This window comes from Gambusia affinis, linkage group LG09 (genome assembly GCF_019740435.1).
Source record: "Gambusia affinis linkage group LG09, SWU_Gaff_1.0, whole genome shotgun sequence".
In the NCBI taxonomy this organism is placed as follows: Eukaryota; Metazoa; Chordata; class Actinopteri; order Cyprinodontiformes; family Poeciliidae; genus Gambusia; species Gambusia affinis.
In genome coordinates this window covers 16,306,469-16,322,421 of record NC_057876.1, presented here as the reverse complement: position 1 = coordinate 16,322,421, position 15,953 = coordinate 16,306,469, and the positions used below count along the sequence as shown (strand labels likewise).

At 36.2% G+C, this 15,953-nt stretch overlaps 1 protein-coding gene across 2 annotated transcripts in view; it reads left to right on the top strand.

Annotated features, from left to right (window-relative positions):
• pcdh11 (protocadherin 11) overlaps positions 1 to 15,953 on the top strand; it is a 370,226-nt gene that overhangs the window by 50,531 nt on the left and 303,742 nt on the right. For both annotated transcript variants that reach the window (XM_044126903.1, XM_044126907.1), the window contains exon 2: positions 2,262 to 2,415. The gene's annotated coding sequence lies outside the window, so the exon portion shown is untranslated. The remainder of the gene's footprint in view (positions 1 to 2,261; positions 2,416 to 15,953) is intronic.

Below are 15,953 nucleotides of genomic sequence, written 5' to 3'. Positions count from 1 at the left end.
GTTCGTCAATCTGTGCAATCTCCAAAAGACCGTCTCACCAAGCAAAGGAGATGAAGAAATGAGTGTGTCTGACCGAGCAGTCATAGTTGAGATCAAAGTAGAAGTAGATAATTAACAGCAGACTAATTGGTAACCACCCTGAGTTTTCATCAGATATGAAAAAGAGGGAAGCTTCGGTGGATATTAATTGGAGGAGAATGTGCAAAAAATGTGTTTGGGCGAGACATTTTAACGAGTAGATGGCTTGATACAATCATACTCTACTGGAGACTTATAAAAATTAATGAAAGAATGCAAATTAACTTGAAAAATCACAAGTCACCCGAAAACACTCAAATTAACATAAGTGACATTTTGTGTAATAAAACCGTATCAGGAGGTTTTTACTCTTGATGTCCTAGCATTAATCTAGACATTGTATTACATTTCAAAACTGGAAATTACTGAACTCTGCTAAAGATTTATCTGTGTTGAACATGATAATGAAGATTTTGTTAAACATAGAAACAAGATTGCAAACGTTAATAGGTGACATGACAGCAGTGACATGCGGTGAGGTTCATAGCTGGTGAGGCACTGACGTCATCAGAATCAGATTTGCAAATAGATGCATAGATTGACAGCAGTTTACAGGTTATGTTTCACTTCTGCATCCTTACACATACAAACTGTAGCTCACAAAACACACATATTATCTCCTGCTTCGATTGAAAGTCCACTTGAGAAAACTTTTTTGGTGTTGTAATGTAGTCATCCATGTCGAAAGTCGGGATAAGCGAGAGGAAAAAAATCACTATCTATTATAATCTATCGCTGCACTTGACTTGCTTCCCGAATCGTTTAGCCTAGCTCGCTGTCACTTACTCGGCAGTTGAGGAGAATCTGGGATCTTGAGCCCCTGCCATGAGGCAAGAGAACTGCCTGCCTCACCTCGAACCTGTTCTCTGCCGTTTATAATCGCTCATTACGAAACACGTTACACAAACACAGTTGGTGACAAAAGCACTGTACATTATATACATAAGCTAAATTATTGGAAATAAGTTCACATATTAAATTAGTTTAAACCATTTTATTGACGCCTACAGCAACATGCTCTCTCGCTTAGCAGCCAGCGAGAGCCAGGTTGCGCAATCCAAGGTGAGGCAGAGCTCGCTGCTGCCTCACCGGCATCGCTTCCAAGCATTTGAATGGGAAAATAAGAAAATTCAGCGATTTTGAACAAATAAAAATCGAAATTGGTGAAGCTACATGAAAAATAAATATTTTTTAGTACAAACGACCGGATGAATATAACAATTTAAATTACTTTATGATTATATATTTTCTTTCTTTCCATGATGGCTGGTGAGGCACTGCCTCACCTGCCTCCCCTGACCGCACGTCACTGCATGACAGAGCTAAAGTTATAGATCAACATTTTACTCACATTGACAAGTGGAGCTGCAAATCAACTAAACAGCTCTTTTAACTCAGCTCGTTTTATAATGTCAAGTTTATCCTCAAGGGGGCAGCAAATGGTCATTCAACCAATTGCAAAGACGAATAAGAACTCTTGCCCTGTGAAAGAAAACGCGGAGAGTGACCTGGATTTACAGACGCTTCCTTGGATTATCACTGTTGGCTGCCAACGTGTGCAGCAGAAGTAGAAATAACTAAAGTTGAAGTTAAAACGTAAAGAGAATCAGATTTGATGAATTTAAGAAGACTTTAAGTTCTGTGATTCGAACATGGATTTATTTGAACTTCGTTTTTCAATATCCCGATGAGTTTTCAATTTGATTACTTGTAGCTACATGCTAACCGAGTTAGCACAGAGTTGACTGCTGCTAAATGAGTTCTTCATTGCACATAAAACCAGTCGGAATGAACTTAAAGTAAGGCATATTTTAGATAACAGAGGCATATGGTGCATGTGATGCTTTCTGTGTGTTTGATCTTCTGTTTTGGGAAATGATCTAATGAAGGTGGAGTGATTGTCAAAAATCCAGTGTGCTGGATGAATGTTTGAACCAGTTGCATTATTCTGAATACTGACGTCTGTTAATCGCACAAATACGCAAGAGTTTCAGGCTTAGCAGTTAATAAGATTTTCAGTTGGAAATGTTTATTTTATATGTGATTATTTTATATGCAAATGATGCTTCCCTTTTCAGAAAATGGGGCACTGGAAAATTAGTTTGTTAACCTCTTTATAAAGGGGAGTTTAGTTGAAAAGTCCTGCATATTGGAGGTGTTTTATTCAGTTTTTTTCTTTAAAGGTTTCAGCAGGAGAGTGTGCCCTTACCTGACTGCTGGTGCCTGCTGTCATTGGTTCCCACTGTAACTGGATCTTCTGCTGAGCCACAGTCTGCCCTTGGATCACCTACCCTGGACCATTTTATAGGTGCTTCTTGGACACAATTTGAAAAGGCGGTAGGGCTTGAGTGCACTCAGTTGTTTTGTTTTTGTTGTTGTTGTTGTTTAATGGACATTAGGTTTTCTTCTAATTTTTTTTTATCCCTAATATTCTCAAGCTGTTTTTAGTCATTACCTTGGTTAAATTATTTGTGAACAAAGAGAGAGGACCTAATGGACTTTTATTATTTTAATACTCAGTCAGCCACTTATGTGTAAACAGATGGATTATATTTTTCTTGTTACTGCCAGAATGTTGTTTGGAGTGGATGTCTAAATCCACTCTGTTCTATTTAGCCAGACTAATCTGAACAATACTCATTAGAAAATTTTAAACTATATGATACTTTTAATAGCTGTATATTAAAGAAGTTTTCCGCGCACCCAGCTTTGAAAAAAAGCTTTACATAAAAGGACAGATTAAGCACCTACATGTGTACATGTCTGCAGTATTAATGAGTCAACGCAGACCTAATAAACAGCAAGAATCAGTTTATCATTTCATTCTGCAACATATGTAGAAATACAGCTGAGGAGACTGAGAACAACAGTCTCAGGTGGGACATTAAAAGCAGTATTTATACGACTGAAAATAGCTCATTCCGTGGTGAATTATGGCATTGTTAGAAGCTCACAGCAGCCGTATGCCCCATGGTGCAATTGTGAGGTAATACTCTGAAAATAAAAGGCTTACATACTAAGGTCTTTTTAATCTATTATTACACTGTACAAAAAAACCCTTATAGTCAAGCTTTATCATCTTGAAGTCTCTAGTAACACATTTAATGTCTTCCATGGCAATGGCTCAAACTGTGGGGGACACCATGTTTATCTTCTTACTAGTTTATACATAACTCTTATGAGTAGCTCCATCAGTGGTAATAATAACACAGGTGGAAAAAAACTGTGTGTGTTAATACTGTGTCCACAGAGAAAATACTAACATTTTCTAAACTGTAACATAGAATAAGTTGTAATGACAGTAACAAAGATTATTTTTTTTTATTTTTTATTTTTTGCGTTTTGTGTTGATTACATTGAAATACTGAAGGACATACTAATGCACCCTAAAGTTTATAGTCGTATCCTTATTTTGTGAAAGAAAATGTTATAATATTCCAGGGTGTCAGTAAACACTGGTAATTGGCTGTTACATATACAGTATATATACAAATGGGAATTTCCATTATTTATTTATTTTTTGTTGGACTGCTGTATGACTATACAAACAGCAAATTGGAAAATAGCAAAGCTGAAAAGTAGATCCCCCTGGAACCTGGATGAAAATTAGGAGTTTTTGAAAAGTTGTAAAACTTATGTGGTTGATGAAGTTGCCATGGACAATGTACAGACAGAGCCTAGAGTCAAGCAGGCAAGGAAGTTCGAATAAAAGGAAGCTGATATTTTGATGGGCTAAAAAACACAACACTGGTTAAATTTAATAGTCAATTCTACTTTGCAACAAAATCTGAAATTACAGACACAACAAACACATTAATACCTTTAATATTTTGAATATGACACCCTAGATTAGAACGTACTCATGGGCTAAACTGACGTACATTAATAAATATTGTGGATGATCTAAACTTTCTCAGATGAGTTTCTTTCCGATTTTTCTCACTTTTGTTTTGCTGCTGAAAAATCTCTCCGTAGATGAAATGCATGAACCTTCACTCTATGCATCACAATGGTGTGCGCAGCATTGAGTGTGTCAGTGTGATAAGGACCAGTTCACAGATTTGTCATCCTGCACAGTTCTACGGTTTAATTTCTTTTTTACATGACAATATATTTGCAAAGTTAGAGGAGACGCACGTCAGTTAACAAGCCCGACGACTTCAAGAGTTTTGTAGGACAATATTAATTTAGTCAGTATTGTCTGACCATCCAACATGTTTTTGCAAACAGTGTTATTGGTCACACATCCATACTATCAAAAATATCACTGACATTTGTACTGCTGCTACAACAAACCAAGGTGTTTAACTAAAGATGAATGCTGTTTACCATAAACATAAAAAAAATCTGTAGCAATTTGTGACTCTGTGTTGTTTGAAATACCTTAATTTCCCAAGCAGTTGCTCACAAGACAACAGTGTAATAAGTCCCAAAGGAATCTGAGCCCAACTTCAGAGTTAAAAATGCAGAAAAAAAAAAAATAGGTGAGGGGATTACTCAGGCAGAAGCATAAGTCAAAATGGTTGTGTTTGACAGTGAGTTATTTGGTTGCAAGCGCACACCCAAACACAGTATTACTTGCTTACAACCCCCACTGGGAGCTCTGGGTCTAAAAATAAAACCCCTAACAACACACATTTAAATCTCGGAGGGACACAGATGTCTCGAGTCTCTCTTGAACCGCTCTGGGTTTTGTTATATCTTCCTGTGAAGTTATGCAAGTCGCTGTTTTTCTTTTCGTCTTTGTTCCCAATATTATTTGGCATGTCTGAGCTGTGATTCCTCAACTTCCCGAGACATTGTGGCGATAAGGCCTTGGGGATCTTGTGAGCGAGATCAAAAATATCTGCTTGTTTTCTTGGTCTCGTGTACAATTTACTCCACTTGATATACCCACTGAGATTGTCATGGAGGTTTCACAAGGGAGACGATTCAGAATCCAGCTCTGGTGGGGTGGCAGACTCAGTTCTCATTACCAGCAACCTCTTTCACATGACAGAGTTCATCCTTCTAGCCTACTGTAGGACACCTGCACACCCTTGTTTTCATGCAACAGAATGCAAGGCTAACCCAAACTTGCCTTTCTCTGTATTTCACACGCAAACAAGATACTGACATTGATTTTTATTTTTTTCACGTTTCTCTTGGACAGGAAGAGGATCAGCATTGTACCCCTTAAATGTTATTTAAAAGAGTATCTCTGACTCCCAAATAACTCAAACAGTTATCCACAGGCCTAATCTCAGTCTGTTTGACTGCTTCTTCAATATCCGTTATGATATTTTCCCTCTCTTCCCTACTCCAGGAGACTGTGCTGCAAATACAAATTTTTCACCAGACATGAATGTAGATATGAAGCACACAATGCAGCAAATAATGTGGCTTGTATGGATACATTCTCTGCAAATCCCCAACCGAGGTCGTGTTCTGTGCTTCAATTTCACATCTCCACAGTTTATTTATTTTTCTCACCACGTAGTTAGACCAGATGAGCGGATGCCTTACTGAGCAACACCTCTTCTACAATGAATAAATAAAGAAGATCAACAATAATGTGTCAAGATAGGTGCCAAAACTAATCTATGTCTGGTGTTTCAGAACATCCCTTTCATTTTTTTTGAATACTAAATTCAGTTTTAATAGGTCACATATTATTTTGGCACTCATCTGTAATATTACCCATTTGTAAAAAGTCATACTGAAAATATAAGAAAAAAAAAACTGGTAATAAATCACTTTTTCCCTTGGAGGTTATAAATGAATGTACTAATTATTAGAATTTGATTAGTATCATTGAAGGATGGGGGCATCATTAAATGTGAAAAGCTCTTGTTGGTGTTAAGCCAAGGAGTTAATTTGAAAAAGATTTATTGCAGCGCATGTGCAGTGTCAGAAGTTACAAGCAAAGATCCTTGGCCTATCTCAGTTCCCTGCCTGGCAAAAAAAATAGAACTCATCACCCAATCAAGCCGAATGGCACTTGTCCAAACATGATGCTGAGAGCTGAAAGCGAGATTATTTGCAAATGAACGCATCTGAAGGATGTAGAGGAGGTGCACGGCACCGTTTTTATATTTATGCCGTTGCTCTTTGGTACGTCATTGTCACATAACTGTCTACCCATGTACTGTAGATTAACTTGTTGCCTTATGAACTTAGAAATCAATTCTGAAATATTTCTAGAGGGAATGAAACTGCTGCTTAGATTTATAAGGCTAAATCAGTATTTAACTAGTGATGTTGAAACTACAATGAAAAAGTGTGATATGTAACTTGAAGTGGAAAAACTACAGAGCCTCTGGGAAAATATGATATAGGAAGAAAATTTTAACCTTTTTCATATCCGGCGAGGTTTTGGATTCAATACTTTACTTTTGATAAGATCAGCATTATTCTCTCTCCACCTCTATTTATTACAATTCAAGCACGTATCCCAAATTCAAGTTGGCTTCGGATCAAGACGAGTTTGGATACTGTGCGGGACAGATGTGGCCATTTTTATCCATATGTTTTAGACATGCCAAGATTTAGGAAATTTCTGGAATAAGAACAGTGACATAGAACATCGACTGTCATTTGATTTTCTAACAGTAAGGCCTGCTAAATTGAGATGAAAAACTGTAGTACTTACTGTATATTTAATGGCTTTCATATCTCTTATGATGTTTTAGTTGTTTTATTTAGAATCAGTGTCATATTTTAAATTAACTGAGTTCCTTTCCTCACATAATATCCATGCACTCAACCATAAAGATGTACTTTCTGCATTTTAAACCTGATCTAGTTTTGAATTTCTGAATTGAAGTTTTTTCTGTGGATCATTTTAACACATCCAGTTTCTAAGCCAGAAAAAAGTTGTATCATTTTTAAATCCCAGAGCCAGAAAATCAAAATGTACAAGCCATAGATCAATAATAACTGGTCTCAACATGATATTTAAATGAAGTCATTTTGACATGCCTCTTTCTGACACAGAGTCAAGCCTCCAGTACCAAATATGCACTTTCATATATGAATGATGACACAGTGTATGCTACTGCACAGTCCGGAAGCCTGTTTTTAAATATTGAAGTTATTATTGCTTGACAATTGGAGAAACAAAAGAAGGATAGTGAGTATCTTTACTACAAATATTATCCATGCAAAAACTTTTAGATGAGTTCTGTGGAAAACAGTAGACAGATTTCTCCTCATCCACCTGCCTCTGCATGAAACAAATATTGTTCCATTATAAGTGGATTCTTGGACTTAAGGAAGCAATTTAAATCCGATGGAAAAGACTCAGCAAGTTTGCGTTGGGAAGTATAAACCTTGAACATGGAGTGAAAAGCCAGACTGTGAAGGTTATTGTTGGAGTATAAATGCTCTTTGCTCATTATGATGTTAGGAGAAATGGCAGCGCTGACATCTGTGCGCAATAAAGTAACACAGCTAGTCAGTAGCCAAGCTGAAATTACAACTACATCAACACAGCCAGTATTTTTGTATTACAGGCAGACTTGGTTTGCCACAGAGCTCCTTTAAATCACCAGGTTGGGTGCTGGTTTGTTAGGTGTTCAAGTTACTCCTGTCAGAAAAGGTTTTGATGTTTACTTTCTCTGCCTTACTGGATAAATCACTCATTGTAAATCTGCTACTGTTTCCTTTCTCAGCAAGACTCACACGTTCCGCTCACAACTAATACAAACCTGACATTTAAAATTAGAATATTACATCAGACGAATAAAAAACTATTTTTAACAACAGAAACGTGGGCTTAATGAAAAGTATATTTAATACCTGCAACAAAAACTGTCACTTTTATAAGGTACTTTATATAGCCCTTTTCCCTGCTGTGGTAGTATGTTTTTGTTGATCTTTGAATTTTTTTTTATATATTTTTTTTTATTTTACGAAAAATATTAACAGGAAAAAGTATGCCAAAAAAATCCTATTTTATTCTCGTGCACAGACTATCTGAAAAAGAAAATAAAATGGCCAAATACTCGATGGAGACACTGGTTTGAACAGTGCACTGTAACGTGCCAATGTTCACAGATAGAAGACAAACAGTCCAGCAAGGCATTGTTGTCAACAAAATGGCAGCAAAAGCTTTATCTTTTCAATTGCTGGTGCCATGGCGAGGACAGAACCAAATATGGAATTATAGCACAATAATACAGATTGGCTGGTAACAAGGTTAGCAGCTGATAGGATTTGAGCAGAACCTTGTACTGCATTTCTGGGCAGGGGTGACTGGAGTATCAAGCCCTGGTTAAGAATAATGGTTTCCCTTCAGGAGGATGTGAAATTGGATTGCTCATACAAAGTGCTTGCTGAGGATAAACCTGTGTTATCCAATTATACACAAAACATTTAAGGTGTATGATGCCCTAAAGAGGCAGAAATGAATACATCATACTGTGTACAGTGGGTAGAAGTCTGTTTATTTATTTTTTTACACATAATTTTGTTTACTTAGTTAAAATGTCTTGAGATAATTTTTCTCTAAATTTAACACTGTCAGTGGGGGGGAAAAAGAAAAAAAAGACATCCATCTCATTTAGGAACTTTCCAGTTCATGCCGAAGCCAATGTAGGTAGCACCGTTGCCCAACAGAGGGCAATAGTTTATTGCATCAGGCATTTAACATCGAAGCTCTGACCTGAAAATTAATTTCTATTAATTTTATAATTATTCTCCTCACTTGGCCTCTGGTAATTTATGTTGCGTCAATTTTGTGGAAAAAGGCTCATTATTAATGTTGAGAGGCTCTTCAACAAAAACTGACCATGAAAAATTTGTATGACTTTTTTTTATGCATGTTAAATACAAATGAAAAACATAACTGTGCTCAGTGTCTTTACTGTAGCTTCTGCCTTATTTATTTCATAACTACAGTAAACATGAACACGTCTGTCTGTGAAACTGCATACATCTCAATTGCACAGTCTGAAAATGATCAGATCGACTATTTTCCACCCTAACAGTTATAACCATAACTTTAAAATATGAATTTGTGGCTCAGTGGTTATGTTCATAGTAAGGCATTTGTGACTTGCCTCTGCAGCTCATTTACAAGGAGGGATTTCCACTTCCTAATGAGACTGATTTTCAATCGGAAATACAAAAGCCTCTTTACTTCTAAAAAGTGTAAGTCAGCATGCATTTGCATAAAAAAGGCTTTGATTATGATAGATATTGCCTGCAGTCTCAAAAACACTGGCCTGGGGTGGCTCTCCATTCAGTTAGCCTCCAGATGAGGCTCATATTGTTTTCTGATATGAAAAATTATGCACGCAGTTGCGCAACCTCAGAATGTGAAAGAGTTTAGGCTTTCTTGTGCTAAAACTATTGAAGATTACATACTAATTAGATGCTTATCTAAACACAAAAAAAACTACTCGTGACTAACTTTTATTTTTTTATTTTTTTTTATATATATATATATATATATATATATATATTTATATGTTGCCAATATGTTAAAACATGAAATCCACTCAAGGGAATTATTGTTGGCGAAATCACCCAGCATGCGTACCGGGAATCCAGTCGGGCCAGTGTAGTGTAAAAGTGAAACTTGTAAAGTGGGGAAAATGAGATGAAAACCTCTTGCTTCTGAGAGCCCCCCATTGAATTAGTTATCAACCATTACTGACAAACCCAGCTGACTTCATGCCTCTTAACACATAAAGATGAGCACAAAGTGGGGAGGGGTGGAAAAAGAGCGCACAAGTGATGTTGGAGGAATTAAGGAAATATTCTGTATTTGCTGTCACACTCTTTCAAAGTCATTATTAAGTACAAATGGGTGTGTAAAGCTGTGAAATCTAACTATGGCATTAAGCACAACACTAACAATGAATGAAATATGGTTTTGTCATTCTTTCCTTTGAGCACTGTAGCTAATGTGGCTATGAGTGCTCGTTTATTAAAACGAGGAGCGCTGCAAGTCTGGGGAGCGGAAATCTGGTTCCCCCATAAGAGTATGAAGTGTCAGTAAAAATGCTCAGCAGGCGTGAGATGCAGCCTGTGCCAGGAGTGATCGGGTGGAGAAGGGCAGCAGCAGAACTGCGAGGAGCTCTCTTTGAAAAGCGCAGCAGTAATGACCTGTCCTCTCTGTGTGGCCTCAAGTGGCGCCCAACTCTGCCACCGGGATGCTGCTTTCAGATAAGGCCTGCGAGGGCAACTGGTGCAAGGGAGTAGGGATCACAGGCTCCAGGTCAGTCTTGTCACACTAGAGTAGTGGGATTGTGCTGGGGCTCTGACAGGTCTGGCGGGGCGGCGAGGTTAGAAGAAGGAGGAGGCGAGGGCACAAAGGGGAAGTCAAGTTGCCTACTGGTCCCCCTAACACCTACCACCATGTAGGCTTGTGATTCCCTGTGGCAGAAGGATGATTATCTGCATGACAGAACCGGGTGCATTTGCAGCCGGTGACCACGACAGACCCTGGCATCGAGCATTTTTTAGTTCACTGTCTCATGCTCCTGATAATTTCATGACAGAGTGTCCTGCACAGCTGCAGGAAAGAAAGTGCAGTTGCCTTTCATAAATAATCACTTAGTTAAACCACTGCATGGGACAGACATGACGTGAAAAGAAAAGGATCACGACAAAACCCTTGTGGAAGATATGACGGTAATTTAATATTTATACGTCCAGGTCTGCTCCTTTTGCTGGGTTGTTTCTACCCAGCTGGATAAAGCAGACAAAGAGCCATGTGCTGCCATTTGAGAACCAACAGACTTGAACCATCCAGACGGGACCATGACATCCTGGCAGCATGAAATTACAATGTAATGACTCATTTTCAGCCAGTGGTACTCTGAGATAAGTATAATGGAGTTTCCATTTAATAAGGTACGCTGGCAAAAATTATCTCTGTGTTGATTTTTACAGTTATCTTTAATGGAGGACAAGAAGCGAAGGGAGAAAAAAATATATATTCCGATTGTAGTTTTATAAAGCCCTTAAAAATTTTACATCTGTAACAAATTCATATGGGGGGGAAAAAATTGTGAAACTTTCATTGAAAAGATGTTCTGTGTAGTTATTCTGTCAGAATAAATAATAGGTATAGATTGTTAAATTTGAAAGGAAATATGTTCATTGTGGGGACGTTTTTCTGTGTTCAGAAAGATCTGAATTTTTTATTTTATTTTATTTTTTATGAAATGAGAAATGTTGTCACTTAGCTGCAAATCTCCGACTGGTCATAGCTGGAAAATTCACTTCCTCATCTTCTAATTAGAGTCTGGAGCCTACTGTTTCGTGACATGGCATCACATAGGCAGAGACGAGGAATCATGGTGGACTATATTGTGAATATTAAAAAAAGCATCATTTATAACGATGCTTGTAGAGCTGGTGGTGATTACTGCATCGCTGCCACCAGAGATGTTGCATGTTTTCTGAATTTCTTTCTATATTTCTCTCAGCATTTGCCTGCATATCTCAGGCATAGTTGAATTGTTGTTTTTATTGTCTGCATAAAAAACAACAACTGAATATTACCAGTTGCACAATTAGGTTTTGAATGTTGCTCCTGTTCAATAAGTGCTTTATTGTTTGAACAAAAATACATTATTGTAAGTTGTTTGCAATTTCTTAATAGAATCTAACAGCAATATAAAAGAACTGCATCGTTTAACATGGCCTTGATGTTTTTGTGAGGAAAAAAAAATCAATTAAAAAGTCCTGGTTATTAGTATTAATAAAGTAAAGCTGCTTTCACACTTTCTTATCTTGCCACCAAAACAGGATTAACACCCTCCGGGGCCCATGTTCACTAAATCTCTGGGGCCCCTAGTCACTGATACTCAGGGAACCAATTTAAAAAAGCACATACCCATGGAAAACCATTATAGATAATATCTTGTACATGATAGTCCCCATCATGATTATCAAATACCAAGTAACTTGTTCATCTGCTAAGTTAAAATCTATCTTCGTAAAACATATTCACAAATCATTCAAGGTAAAAATACCTAAAATGATGCCAACAAACAATTTAACCTCTGACCCTAGTTTTCACTTTTGTAATATAAAGAAAATCCTAATACATGTTTGTGTTTGTGAATTGGGATAAGGGTGTAAAATGTACTGTGTGCGAGTGCTTATGGACAGAGTGAGTTTTGTTGTGATGCCACTTCTCATGGTTTTCTTTTTTCATACCTTATGTTTGTTGACCTACATGGATTGAAAGTTTAATGCTCTGGGTAAAAGCCTGTGAGTAAGTGGTACCCCCAAAACAAAACAAAACAAAACAAAGAAACACCCTCTTTGATCTAAATTAGAGCTGCGCAATATATCACAACACAATATCAATAAGTGTAATATTCCACTTGCAAATAATTATTTAGAAGAGATATCTGAAAGAGTATTAAAATTGTCTAAAAATACAATTAAATATTCAAGTTAATGGTTTTACCAGGAAGTAAGCCTTACAAAAATACTTTTATTTATTATTTTTTTATTTTCTTCACTTCAGTGCTATAAAACATTGTTCCAACATTTCATACACAACATAGACTACTCAGTGCTGCAGATATCATTGTAATTTTAAGGTATGGCAAGTGGAAGTTAAGGTCAGGATTTTAGAGAAAAAACAAGAAAATCTTTGACTTTACAAATCTGATTTCCAGCTTCAGGCCACATTGAAACTGAAACGTCTTGGTGCTAACAGAATACAGTGGACTGCCTGTAAATTTAAACATAAAACAGTTTTAACATGAAAGGCCATTGTCATTCTGGACATTAAAATGGACCATGTTTAACAATCACTGCCAAACGGCACTTTAATAGAAAGCAATGCAGGTTATGAAAAAAAATGTACGTAAACATTTGTATGTGCTATACAGCTACTACTGTGCCTAGAATATTATAAATTCAATGACATATATAAATGAGATGTGGTTAAGAAATGTGGAGGTTTTTCTTAACCACGTCTCACTCTAGTTGCTATTAGTAACTTTTGCTTTATCTTGGACAAAATGAAACATAAGCGCTCAAGTTCTCATCAGTAATGTACACAATCAACTTGACCTAACTCAAGAATCATGACATACCCGAGAAGTAGTAAGTGGCATTTCCTTCACAACAAGGATTTGCTTGCATTGGAGTGATTCCCTCATGTCAGTCATTGGAGACGAGAGTAATTAATTTCCGCATAAGCAACTTGATAATACTACAGTGGTGGACTGATATGATCTGTTAAACTGTACAAATGTAAGCAAGAAATCAGTCTTATAATCTATATAGGATTCTCTCCAACATCTGTTCTGAAGGATGAACTCTTCTACAGTGGTCTATTGTGATCACAAATTTAACAGTAAAGTAGGTACTGGATATTTCTGAAAATTATTCTCCTTTTATCAATTAAGATAATTACACATAATCAAGAATCAAACTTATTAATCTCACACAGGTGTATTTCCTAATGAGCTAATTTAGTGACAGGATGCACAAACAAAATAAAACCAAAACATTAATTACATAGATAATTAGCAGAGGGCAAAACTTTAAGTGTCATTTAAGCAAAGTGAATAACTTAACTTACTTTTGTCAAATTTGTTTTAACTTTCTTCTGGAGTTTAAAGAAAGGACTCAAGTCCCAATTTGAAGTTATAAAGTTTCATTTTGAGAGGGAGGAGCTTGAAGAAAGGCTGATGCTGTCCACATTAGCGGTGCAGAGGAAAACAAAATAAAACGTCACATGAGCTTTAAATAAAATAAATAAATAAATAAATTGACAAACATAAATATATATTTTAGTGCACTCAGAAGCTTTTAATGCAACTGAAACTGGCAAACTCATTTTTGGTCCAACTTAGTGGATCAACGTCCTTCCCTGTTTCATGTTCTGTCTCTTTCTGTCTGGGTCAACACTGAGCTGAAGTCATCATGAAATCCAGATCCTGATCAGGACATGTGGACGTGTCCCGCAAGTCAACCATTAAAGGAAACAGGTGTAGTTCATCTCCTATACTAATCTCTTTAAATTTTGAAAGAAAAACTGTTACCGTACATTAGATAAAACCGATTTAAATTTAGATTTAAGTAAGTAGCACATTAACCATGATATAATGCAAACTTATTGTAATAAAAAAAAATCAAAATTGTTAAATGAGCAAAGTTATTCAAGTAAGAGATATTTTGTTGACACACATTCAGACAGTTCCTTCAAATCATATAATAAAAGCACTTATGAATTTGACAAGATACAGAATACATGGGTTTAGAAAAAGAGGTTTTTGTGTCTAAACTAATACTTATTTCAGGGAACTTAAACAGAGTTGTGCTAAATTTATCTTTGTTTTTTCAGATATAGGTTTTTATAAAAACACACAATACAAACAAAACAATGTTTTTTAAAGTCTGAATAAACTTTGAAAATATGTCAAATTTAAATAGAAAAGTTTATGGATTTTATATAACTTTTAACTTTCCACACAATCACCTGGGACTCAACAAATAATTAAAAAAATACTTAACTGCTTTTCTAATGAAAATATTGTCATGTTTTTGGGTTAATAACCGGTTTCTCAGTTGAATCCCATTTCAGTTTTAACATAAAAAGCTGCTTGAGGACAAGGAAAGTTAATTAAAAATATCAAAAATCAAAAACTATCTATCAAAACATAATCCTCTTTATTTAAGAGCGACAAAAATATTTTCCAAAAAATGTTGAAAGTGCTGGATTTATTTTAATTGAGCCTACTAACCATACAAAAATAAGCGTGGATATTAGGTGATCAAAAGAAGAAAGAAGGCTTTCTGAAGAACAGTGAATTTGAGAAAGCGAAAAAAAATGACATGAATTCAGTAGACTAAAAGTAACGCCTCTCTAAATGCCATGAAGAACATCTGCAGGTCATCTGTTTTGGTGTCCTGTTATGTTCTGCAATTACCTCAGCAGTGATTGAGCATAATGAGTCTTAGCAGTACAAACAAGATGACATTTTCAACAAAGCAGAGCAACAAAAGGGTTTGACAAAGATCACTGAATCATAAACATTATTAGATTACTTAAAAGGAGGTTTTAGGTGACGGTTCAGAGTATTTGACCTACACATTTTTTTGTTCTCTGTGTGTGCCTGGGCATTAATGATGTTTGGGAAATAAAATGTACATTGCTGTACATTCAGTAATTCTTACCATTATCAATGCCAATCATTTCATTTTTGTTTCTACTTACGGATTCAAATAAGGACCAATCATTTCTGAGTGATATTAACACGTTCCATATTTTCATCTCTACCCTTCCGCCTAGGCCTACAAATTATTGTTCAACTGGAGTTTATTTATTTTCTGTCTTAAGGGGTATTTTCAGCATGAAGTTAATAATATGTTGCTGATTTATTGCTTTAGAGCTTGAGGAAAACAACTCACTTCCCAAATAAAAGTCTTAAAATAAATAAAATAACATTATTTTTCCCGGGAAGAATCAAGTGAAGGACAAAACTCAGTGCAGAGCAAGCATTGTAAATCCAGGACAGTTACTGTTTGATAATATCAGCGGGGTCATTGGAGGTATAAATGGGCTCGATAAAAGTTTACATTTTTTACGGTTGTATCTGTAGCAACTGAACAGCTTTAGAACAAAATCAACATCATTCATTCTATGTACTGTATATATTTGCCAGATGCCTCTGGGTATTTTAGCGAAAGATTTAGCCACCCCCGACACTTCTATCAGTGGTATATCCTTGTACATTGTTACACATTTAACTGCTTTCACTGTTGCTGATATGATGTAAGGAAGCTAAAACCACTTACACAGAGCCACTGAAGTCTATTTAATGCTGGCATGTCGCAACTCCAAACACTTTCTGATGCATTGTCTGGTGAACCCTGCAGAGTAATCCAGTGATTCTACTTGCCTATCTGGGAAA